Here is a 12,754-nt window from a genome sequence, read left to right on the forward strand (position 1 = left end):
TTGGTGTTTAATTGAAAGTTTCCCCTAAGGCAAATGTCTACATCCGCCACTGGCTTTTAGAGATCAAATCTCTGACAAGACAACTCTGCACTAAGCTACGGATTAAAAAGGAACTAGCCAACTTTATCGATTTTTTATTTGCTTCCGGTCCGGTATAACAAAACACCTTTTCAAATTTAAATTCCAAATTTTTCTAAAAAATAGTTTTATTCAGATATCTACTAGACGCAGTCAAACAGATTACTGCAAGTATATTTTTTTAACACAGCTTGAAACCGTAAGATGGCAGCACAAAGGCTAGGAAATAGGTAGAAACAGTAGGCGGAGCTTAATTTCTAACCATGCTGGATTATAATTTAATTTGATTAACCAGAATACAAACACTTTACACTTTGATAAAACGACTAAACAATTATTTAAACAGATGATTACAGCCGGTAGACAAAGCTTCCGTTAAGTGATTATATTAAGTTGACACACGTTTATTAATCCTTTCGGAAATAAGTCAATAAAATAAGATTAAAAAACTAAAATCATTGACGAGCGCATGCCCGTCCTTTTCGTATTTTTTTGTAAATATTCATTTTTCGTGAAAGATTGTTTGATTTTATGGGAAGAAACAAATTATTTCTTTAATTCCTTATGTTGGGAATCGAGATTAAACCTTCTTTTTGGCGGTTCAATTTGAATTAAAGCCAAGCTATTAAGTGTTGGGCGTGTTTTACGACGAACTAGTACGGAAATACGTTACTGTAAATTTGTAGCTGATCGTAAATGTCAGTGTGAGAGATGAATGGCAACGTCTGTCGGTGATCACGAATTAAAGGCGTAGCCATTTTGATTTTGACGAATATTGACATACGTCTTGTCGTCTAGACAGAAACTCATTTGTTACTGAAAGAGTGACATGTAAACACTAGATATTTTGTTGAAAAATTCTTGAGTCACATGGTTTTTCGCTGAAATCCGTTTGTTATGGTACAATAGTTGTTGTCTATGAATAGTGGAAGTTTGTTTTTGAGTTTTTCGATGGTGGTTATTTTTTTCGCTTTTCGGGTATCGCGTTAACCTTGCCGGGTCTTCTTAAAATTTTGTGCGATGTGAGAAAATTATTTTTGAGAAAAGCCTGAGATGAATTTCGAGGTTTTTTGAGAAATGTAAGTATATTTTACTTATACGTTAATTCTTTTTAGGCGATCCTTTGACGACATGTCTCTAAAGTGTTAAATGATTTGCCCTTCAAGTGTTTTTTGTTTCTTTTAGCACTTAAAAGCAGTGGGCACAATGCTATTATCACTTAGGTTAGGTTCGGAGGTGTAAACAATTAAACAAGGTATCAGTACTTAGCACTAACGAGGCATTGAAAGCATACACAATGTGATGTAAATTTCTTAGATTTTCACGGGCGATAAATACAATTGTTATGCGTTTAATATCGCGGGATCACTAATTCAACTAATTGATGGCTAATTAAAGATAATAACTTCATAATGCTTACTTTTCTTGGTAGTGGTATAATCAATCCCGAAAATTAATGCTTATTTAATTCAGAAAAGGTAGTTTTTAACTGCCTAAGTGATTATTATGTACTCTGAATATCCATTCAATTTTACTCTTTTGGTTGTTTTAAAGATTGATATTTCCTGAACTTGTTTATAGGTATACCTACACAGTATTTTGAATGTGTATATTATTTAAATAAAACAATAATTATTATATTTTCAAAAGTATAATATTTTAGTTGAGAGTAAGCCACAATTTTGGTTTGAAATACAGTTTATTTTATTTGACGTTTCGATTTTCACTTCGCAAATCGTTATCATAATAAATATTTCGGAAGTGGAAATCGAAACGTCAAATAAAATAAACTTTATTTCAAACCAAAATTGTGGCTTATTCTAAACTAAAATAGTAAATTGCATAAAATGCCACAAGAAAAGGGTTTCAGAACAATATAAAATGTATTATTTAAAATATATTATGAATTAAAAATTCGTATTTTGTAGAGGAATAATGAGTTCAAAATTTATTTAATTTGAAAGAAAAATTTATAAGGGTTGTCCATTAGTTAGAATCATATTTTTCTATTTAACAGTTAGTACACATTCTAACAGTGTCTTAGAAACTTGGAAGTTTTTTACTTCTTTTTTTTATTACCTACTATTTTTATTTATTTATTTTTTTATTTTATTTATTTTTTATATACTATGCTAATACATAGACCCGATTTAACATCTCAGAAGTTTAGATCTTCTTTTTTATTTTTATTTATTTGTTTATTTTTTAATTGTCTTTTTTTTTATTTTAGTTTATTTTTTTCTCTTTTTTTTTTTCATCGGATCTTTAATTTTGAACAACTAAGTAATATGACTATAAAATTTTATATAAGTACATCTAGATTCTTTGACTCGTAAGATTTATGTAAGATTAGAAGGTAATTGAACATTAACTTGAACAAGATTGGAATAAAAATTTGATATTTCAATAAAACGTAAAGGACATTCTTACAGCATATATTTATTGTAGATCAGCTAGCTCCCCACTTAATACATTCATCAGTATTTGTCCTATTTTTCTTAGGGAGACAGGAGTCATGCAGTAATTGCTTCTTATTCAACAAATAGTTGAAGCCTCTGTTGAAAAGTTGCTTAAGTAATCCATTTCTTGAAAGGAAGTGTAGGTGGGATGTTTTTATATTATTCCTGTTGTCTGGATTGTTGTACTGTCCCTGCCATTTCATTCGTTTGAGAGACCTGATTACAGATATAAATCTCCCATAGGATGTTGATAGGCTTGCAGAGCGGATTCTTTCATTGTTGTGTTTTTAGCCAGATCGTCTACTATGTATTTTATTGTTGTTTTTATACCAATGTGTGCTTTTATCCAGCACAATATTATATTTTTGTCCGATTTCAAGGCTTTACTGTTTATTGCAATGATTCCAGTGATGATATATTATGATTATATGATTTTCCACAAAATTACTTATGTATTTAATATTTCAGTTTCGTTGCAATTCTTTGGCAGTCTGTAAACATAACATAGTTTAGTTCTTTTGGGTTCATACATATTTTATAGGCTTCTTTGACTGCTATAAAAAAAGCAAAGTATTGAGAAAACGACGTTTAAAATTTGTGCTAGAATTTTTCCGGATTAATTGTTAAAATTAGTATTTTAGTCAGTTATAAAGGTTTTTGAAGCTCTACAAGATACTTAGTGTATTTATTCTGCTAAAAATATTTACTTAAAAAATATATATTTTTTGAGTTGTGACACTACATCTACGCAATCTGTGGTAGATGTACCACTGGTGACACTATACATCTACTCAATCTGTGGTAGATGTACCACTGGTGGTACATATCATTATTTGCAGTGGTACATAAAACACAAAAACACAGCCAAAATCCAGCACATTAAAATTTGTATTTAATTAGATTACCTAGCTAGATAGGTATTTCAGTTAGGCGGTACCAAAAATAATTTAAAATAATTTTTTTGGTACATGACTCAAAAAGGGTGAGAACTATACAGATAAAATAACGAAAAATTTACAAAATATTATTTATCAAAAGTTTCTATTGCAGTACCGAATATATCATTATTATTATCTGGTTAACAGGCTTATACTTTTTAATGATGTAACTTTAAATATAATTAACAACATTAAACAAAAAATACTGCATAAAGAAAGATAAATAAGTTAAATGTGTCACTTTTCTTGAGCACAATATACAGATTGTTTTGAATAAAGAAAGTAGAGAAAGTACATAATCACATATTACTGTCTTATCTCGACAAACGACACTTTATAAACATCTTAGATAGACAAATGCCTTGCACAAGTTGATATGTGACACTGATTATGTTCGGTGCACCATTGATTTTGGTTAATCATATAATGACTAGTGTCATCTAACGACAAATACTTGAACTGTAATCGTAACTCTTTTTGAGATAAGACTGTAGTTTTATTAAACTGTTGAGTTTTAATAAATTGACACTATTTGAGCGGAGTTGCGATTTATTTCATTCAGATTTAGGTACCTACTTATAGAATATTTTCGTTAAGAATCACCTAAGTAAGTTTATTAGAAATTAGAAAAGATTATACACTCACCGGCACAAAAAACCGTCACCCCAAAAAATGGGTCAATTTTAATGTCTTGTATTTCCTAAACCTGATGTCCGATTTAATTAATTTTTTTAATATGTTATAGCCTTATTCTTTAACAATATCGCTGTAATAATATTGTTGCCAATCAGATAAGTGTCATTGTATACCGGGTGTACGAATCAAATTGTGTTTTTTTCTCAAACTTTGGAACACCCTGTGGAATGTTCTAACTTTTATAAAATATTGAAATTAAAACCCAACTATAGCTTCAGGTTTTCTTAACATTCTGTTTTTTGTTTCATTCGTTTATGTTGGATAATAAAAAAGTTGGCACTTTAACAACTACCCCTGTTTTTCGTCAATATAGGGTGTTTTTAAATAAGTACGGCAAACTATAAGGGATAAATCTGCATCATAAAATAATGACAGTTTGTTTTATAAACGTATGCCCGCAAATGCTTTGTTTCCGAGATAGGGGGTGTTGAAATTGTTCTTACAAACTGACGATTTATTTATTGCTCTAAAACGGTTTGTGATATGCAAATGAAATTTGGTAGATTTTAAGAGGTAGTTATTGCGCATTTTTTGGCATACAATTAAGAATTTTATATTCACCATTGACGTGCATACAGGATATATCTAAAATGTTTATACCCGTATGCACGCCAATGGTGAATATAAAATTCTTAATTGTATGCCAAAAAATGCGCAATAACTACCTCTTAAAATCTGCCAAATTTCATTTGCATATCACAGACCGTTTTAGAGCAATAAATAAATCGTCAGTTTGTAAGAACAATTTCAACACCCCCTATCTCGGAAACGAAGCATTTACGGGCATACGTTTATAAAACAAACTGTCATTATTTTATCATGCAGAATTGCCCCTTAAAGTTTGCCGTACTTATTTAAAAACACCCTGTATTGACGAAAAACAGGGGTAGTTGTTAAAGTGCCTAACTTTTTTATTATCCAACATAAGCGAATGAAACAAAAAACATAATGTTAAGAAAACCTGAAGCTATAGTTGGGTTTTAATTTCAGTATTTTATAGAAGCTAGAACATTCCACAGGGTGTTCCAAAGTTTGAGAAAAAACACAGTTTGATTCGTACACCCTGTATACAATGACAATGTACCTGTCTAGCAACAATATTATTACAGCGACATTGCTAAAGAATAAGGCTATAACATATTAAAAGAATTACTAAAATCGGACATCAGGTTTAGGAAATACAAGACATTAAAATTGACCCATTTTTTGGGGTGGCGGTTTTTGGTGCCGGTGAGTGTATTTCCAATTGAAATAAAATTTATCATTGTCAATTCTTTCAGTTAAGATTCTCATTCCTCCCTGTCTAGATTGTTAAACAAAGTGTTCAGAATTGTCAGTTTTGTAATTATAGTGACATAAAGCCATATTAAGTGACAATATAATTAGTAACAATTATTGCACATTGCAAAAATAAAAAGGACACCGCACTCATCTTATGGAAAATATAATGTCACTCAAATGAAATAAAATTTACCTGGATTGATTGGTATTGAAATTACACTAATTTCATATCATTGCGCCAACTCTTATGTTGAATAATAAGAGCGTAAATTGATAAAAATAAATCTAAAATCAAATGGGAATGTAAGGACGTGTGTCAAAGAGATAAAAATGATTTTGTAATTCGCTTAGTCCATAAATCTTTCTGAGGGATTAAGGCAGAGGCTTACTCTTATCTTATCATATTATTATTGATAATAAAGTAGGTATAATTTGGTCAGTTGTACTGCCTCTAATCGGCTTAAGTTAATGGTGGGTAGGCTATAGCCGCTAGACTAATATTATTTATGAATGACAGTTTTATGAACTTCAAAAATTTGATTTCGATAAAATTTAATTACAATTAACGCCCTAATTAAGCAAAATTCAGAGTTGGCGAAATGGTATGAAACGATTGAAATTTCGAGACCAATCTATTCATCTAAATTTTATTTCATTTGAGTGACATTATATTTTCCATAAGATGTGTGCGGTGTTCTTTACAAAAACATAATTTTATTTTTGTGAAATTAAAGTATCATTTAACAGTGCATTTGAAGAGTGTAATGTTAATTTGGAGAAGCAACCATTTATAGACTTTTGAAACAGCTAGAACAAGGAACTGTTACAGAAGGACCACAAGCCAACAGGAAAAAAAAACAAAGTAAAACAAAAAATTCAAAGAAAAATGCATTCATTTTATGTATTTTCAAAATAAAATACTCACCTTAGACAAACACCAAATGTAACATGACCGGGTAATGACCATGACCCGTATGCACGCCAATGGTGAATATAAAATTCGTAATTATATGTCAAAAAATGCGCAATAACTACCTCTTAAAACCTACTAAATTTAATTTGCATATCTCAATCGGTTTTAAAGCAATAAATAAATCGTCAGTTTGTAAGAAAAAATTCAACATCCCGTATCTCGGAAACGAAGCATTTGCGGACATATGTTTGTAAGCAAACGGTCATTATTTTTTAGCAAGGTAGATGATAAGCAATTAACTTAGTTTATCGTGACTGTACAGCTTTCATTAAAACAATGTACAAATGTTGTTAATATAGAGTCCTTAATATTTGATTATTCCATAGATGTAAACTGATTGTTGTGACAACGAATGCATTAATCAATCTACTACTGCGTTTAATAACCACAATCAATGCGTTCATGGTAACAATAAACGAAGTTGTTGAAACAATAAATGTTTTGCTTGACCATTTGAAATTTAACTGCTTTTCCTTATCGTTCTTTGTTAAACAATGCTGTTACCTCTGCCGAAGTGCCGAATAATTTCATTTCGTTTCCAAGTATAGTCTGCACTGAAAGGAAGTTTTCGTGTCTCTAATATCGTATTCATTTTTTTTTTTCGAATCCTGAGAAAGCTAATTAGTATTTTTGAAAAATTTTAACGCAGAATAAAATATTACAGCATTATCGAGTGTCTGAAGTCCCCCTGAGAACTTCTATAATGATTTTTTTAATAAGTCGCAGGGGTGAAAAAGAGAAAATTTAGTATGATTTTTAATTTCAAATATACCATTCAAAAGAAACTTTTTGTTTATTATAAGGGACTTTACTTTCAGTCCTCGGTAATAATGTAATCTTTTATTCTGCGTTTAAATTTTTCAAAAAATTTATTAGTTTTCTCAGGATTCCAAAAAAAAGAATGCGTTTAAAAAGAATTCGATCGAAATTTTGCACCTGCGCTCTCCAAAAGGATTAAAGTGTTACACATTTTTGGAATCACTATTTCAAACGCTTTTAAATGAGCTGTCATATGATGTACTTTCCCATTTAAAAAAACCAAAGTTGTGGCTGTCACCTGAAGAGGTATCGCGTAAAGTTCGAAACATTGATGTTATAATATACCTTGATTATTTTAAAAATCGACCTGTCAGAGCGTTTTACTTATGTGCTAAAAATAAATAAGTTAATAAGGGGGCAACACTTTTTCCAGCGCACTGTGTAAGTGAAATCATATGAGAAATCACACAGTGTAAAGTCCATTAGGTTTAGGACAAAAAAGGGGATTTGCAAAATTATTAGTAATCAATTAATATCATACATTGAGCTAATGCATTCAGTAACTATCAATATAAAATACGTTAGTAGTAGAAATGAACGACACTGATTGTAGGGATGAATAGAATTGCTTGTAAGAATAACCGTATTTATTATGGAAATGAACGGAATTAATTGTAAGAATAAACGGAATTAATTGTAAGAATAAACGGAAATAATTGTAGAAATAAACGAAATACGTTAGGAAAATAACACTGTTATTGACACAACGAGTAGTCTTCGTCGGTCAATTAACGACGTTGTTGTTTCAATGAATAGTGTTCGTTGGCTCAGTGAACAGTGTTCGTAATATTAATAAATGGATGTTTATCCATTCAATAAACGCAATACATTGGATCAACTAACGAAAATAATGAATTGATGAACATCGCTTTGTTGTTCCAATAAAACCAAGAATTGGACAAATTTTAAGTATTGCTTTTATTGTCTGAATTAACATTTTTATTAATATTACGTACCTTTTTCGTTGAGTGAACCACGCTGTGGTTCGTGACGAGCGACGGACGAACAGCTCGCAAGCGGTTCGTCCCGCCGTACAAGATATACGAATATAGCATTTGCCAACAGTTCAGCTCGCATATGGGTACCGAACTTAACGTTCGAAACACATTGTATATTTCTTAACTACAAGCTGAATATTGTTTAAATGGAAAGAATATGACGCTACAATATTAAGTAAAAAGTTTACCTTATCTTTACAACGAGAAAATATTTATAACATTTATCCAACAAATAAAAAATTTCTTTTTATTTGAAACTGATGTATTCTTTCATTTAAGCATGAAAAACCATAAGGCAGTAAAAATTTCGATACCCACGAAATGGTACACATTTTCTATTGACTTCCCCTATATACCTATTCCAGTTGAAAAATAGCGACCAGTGATTTTTCGATTTTTAAATGCTGTTCGTCTCCTGTTTTTTTAGAGAATTTGTTGAAAAAATGTTTTTTTATCAGAGATGTCTCCTTTGACGGCGGACACAAGTGCCACCACTGTTTGTCGCTAGCAGTGCGTTTCTCCTTGTCTGTTTTCTTTCCATTCGACTCCTTGTTGTACATGTCTAAAATGTTTATTGCTGTTTAGTCATAATTTGAATATAAAGTGAAATATAGTGCTTTACAGATTCTGCATTAAATATATTCCAGGAGTTTTCTTTTCTTGGTTCGGCTTCGATGAAGTCGGTTGGTTTGTCGAGGGGCGCGGGGGTGAGAGCGGTAAGGGATGTTTACTTCCCGTTACTTCTTTTTATTCTTCGCGTGATATGGAGGCCAAATGACAAACTATGATATTCGAAATGACTCTATACACATGTGGTTACCGCGGAAGATATCGACGCTTTTGCGGATTTAGAACAATATCTATTTTTCTACGGGTTTGCTTTAATTCAAAACTTGACGGGTTGTAGATACGTGTTCAAATGAGTATTTTAACCCCTATATAAATTTAATTTGTTTATATCAAGACATAAATTTTACCCTTGACTGAATTAACTGAAAGAACATACATTATTGGGCTATTTAATATTATGTAATAGGTGTAATATTTTGCCTGATTTTTTTATATAAATAAACTGTCTTGATTTAAATTGAAAGGTTTTTTATTAATTGCCTTGTTTATTTCTATTCATCTCTGTAAAAGAAAATATGGCGCTTTATAAGAGGCCGAAGAACGGAGCTAAAATACATAAAAAAGGATACACGGATTGACTTTTTATTTCAAATTTGGTTGGTAGAAAAATCATTTTTTTACCAAAAATCGTTTTGTATATATGTAAATATTTAAAAAAAATAATTTCAAAATATATACTATGAGTTTCTGTTGTATCTCCGGTAATAGTTGATGGATTTTTGATCTTTTTTTTAGTTTATGTACTTATAAACAATGCAATTGGTTTAAACGGTTAAAAAAAGTTCCCAAAAAATCAATTTTTTTATTGTATTTTAGCTGATTAAGTCATTGTCTTAACTTTGCTGAAAATTTGAAGAAAAAATCCCTACTTTTTATCTGTAAATCGTTCCAAATTAACTATTTTTTCAGAAATGAATAACCATTTTCTTGGAATGATTGAAAACTTAGTTTTTTAACCGGAGTAACCTAGTTGAGTCCCAGAATTTATAATCCGTATTTCTAATAGCCGAGTTGAGTCCCGAAGATGGGTAAATTGAGTCCCGTGTCTACCTGGGGCTTAGTCGGTGTACGTAATGATTTCTAGGAATTAGAAAACAATAATTTATTTTAGAGCATATAATTTTATTACAAAAATGTATACCTACAATATTTACAAAAAGCAATAAAAGCTAGAATTACATGCTAATTCATTTATTTAACTATTCTAAATTTTTCACATACACTTTTCGAGGTAATCAAATTTTGATATTAATCTATTATTTAATTTTAAAATTTGTTCATCTACAAATTTTTTTGATGTAAGGGTTTGTGCAGAATAAAAATTTTTTACTTTTTTTTGTACACTTCTAATTTTAACATACGTTTCACTTTGAAAGTCTATTAAAACTGTGAAAAATTGAAAAATATGAAGATGAGCAAAATAAAATGACGAGGTAAACCTGGAATGAAAACTCTCACATACGTTCGTCGTCCGTTGTAAACTGCTTGACATCTCCGCCCATATTTCTGGCGGAAACTTAGCCGATTCTGAGACATAATTATTATCGACCAGATAGTCCGCAAATTCTACTATTCTATGATTTTGTGGCTGTATTGATGATAAAGCTTCAACAAAACAATCTCCTACATCACTCTCTTTGTCTTTGTATAAGGATGTTAAACCTAGTGCCTGAATTTTGCGCCACCTGAAAAAAGAAAAAAACATCATTAGAATTACAACAGTATGACATATGGAAAATAAGTAAAAAACACCGGAAAACAAAAAGCATATATACACATCATCATCAAAAATACAATTCAAATACTCGTATGTTAAATACGACTACTTATCAGGACCAGGAAAATTACAACAACGTGGCATATGGGAAATCAGTAAAAAACATCAAAAAACAAAAAGTTTACATACACATCATCAGCATCATCATCAAAAAAAAAGATTCAAGTATGTCGAATATGACTACTTATCAGGACCAGAAAAATTACAACAGCGTGACATATGGGAAATCAGTACAAAACAACCAAAAAACAAAAAGCACACATACACATCATCATCATTCAAAAAAGGATTCAAATATGACTACTTACCAGGATTGTCCTAAATGGAATAGGCAGCCCTTCAATGAAACATTAATCCAGACTTCAGTGACACTTTGCTGAATTGCTTCTTCAAAATCTGCAAATACCGTTCTTAAAGCGAGTTTTTTATTGCATTTCTCAACTTGTTCTGTTAGGTATTTAAGTGCCAGTGTATATGTATCTTTTTGTTTATTTGGCAATAAGAAGAAAACCAAAGGTATATAATGATCTTCTTTTAGACCATGGATGGAGAACATTTGCCTAAAAAACTTTGGGCAATATTCAAAAGTTCCATCTATATAAATGGTGTCCAAATCTGCTAAAAATTCTAAATTGCTGCTACAGGAAAACATAATAATTTGGTTTTCTATGTCGTTCACCATTAGAAAATCCTCGTTTTTGTTGGTTTTCACTGGAAATGTTTTTAATATATCATGAATTTCCTCCATACTTTTTGGTAATTTAGGCAGAAGAGATCGTCGGGCGTTATACATATTTTTTCGAACCAATTTTTTCGAAACTCATTATGGCAATCAACACCGTATCGTATACAGATAGATCGCACCATACTAAATATTTTGTAGGATATTGCTTTTTATATTTGATTACCATAAATGCATAACCAATAAAATCATTTCATTCCTCTATTGTTATTCCAGGTAATAACAATATTTCTAAATATGCTTAAGTACAAATTAGAAAGTACTTACAAATTAGAAAGCTATTAAAAGGTAGTTAGAAGGATTACGATGCCCGGGACTCAATTCCGGCATTATCGAAATGCCTCCCACTTTTTCAGGTAAATATTTTCATACATGAAATGCCTCCCAGGTACAATCGAAATGCCTCCGTTTCGTTAATCATTTAGGCTGATATTTTGTCTATTTAATCTCTGTATAATGACACAATGTTGCCAAATCGTATTTTAAATGGGTACTAAATAGGTATATTTTGTTTGTTTATATTCTCTTTTGTATATTTTATTAATTGGCTAAATGCTGTATAAATACTTGAAATTTTTATTAGTTCTTGCATCAGTCAGTTTGTCTATTTCAAGCTTGTCAGTTCGTCGATTTCAAGTCAAGATCAAATTGTGTTTAAGTCAAAACATCCGAAGTAATAAAATCAACGATAAGTGTCAGTCAAAAGGGCAAACCTTCACTATCAATTGATGGTTATACATTCGGTTTTCAAAAAATGTTGGCCAAAGATACAGTAAAACGGTGGACATGTACTAAAAAAACCTGCAAAGCATTTGTGAAAACACAGGGATGTGAAAATACGATAATTGAATCAATATTAGATCATAACCATGACAATTTGTCTGCCGAAATTTACAATAGAAAAGCCGTAATCAACTCAATAAAAAGAGCAGCCGTGGAAGATCTCAGCGAAAAACCAATGAAGCTCATCTGTAAAGAACTTAAGAAGACAAATATAGAGACATTTACTATCAAGGATATTAATAGGGTTAGGCAAAATTTATATTATGCTAGAACCACTAATTATTTAATTAAACTTCCCAAAAATATATCTGAATTTCAAAAACCTCTTGATTTATCTTCTATTATTACAAACAGAAACGAAAATTTTATAATTCAAAATGACAAAGATTATTTCATTCATAGGAGATTCTGACCAATAGAAAGCTACAGAAATCTAAATTAAATCGATAATTTTTGATAATTTCCCGTCGTCAAGTATATTACGTCAGATGCCCTTCGTTGCTACGAAAAAATACATTCAGTGACATTAATGACAATTAATGTTTAAAAATTATAAAAGTGATGACTTTCAACCGTCAAA

At 30.6% G+C, this 12,754-nt stretch overlaps 1 protein-coding gene across 1 annotated transcript in view; it reads left to right on the plus strand.

Moving 5' to 3' along the window:
- The first annotated feature begins 873 nt into the window (after window positions 1–873).
- Window positions 874–12,754, plus strand: part of LOC126881870 (homeobox protein PKNOX1-like) — a 162,396-nt gene continuing 150,515 nt past the window's right edge. The window contains exon 1 of the mRNA XM_050646519.1: window positions 874–1,157. The gene's annotated coding sequence lies outside the window, so the exon portion shown is untranslated. The remainder of the gene's footprint in view (window positions 1,158–12,754) is intronic.

This window comes from Diabrotica virgifera, chromosome 3 (assembly GCF_917563875.1).
Source record: "Diabrotica virgifera virgifera chromosome 3, PGI_DIABVI_V3a".
NCBI lineage: Eukaryota > Metazoa > Arthropoda > Insecta > Coleoptera > Chrysomelidae > Diabrotica > Diabrotica virgifera.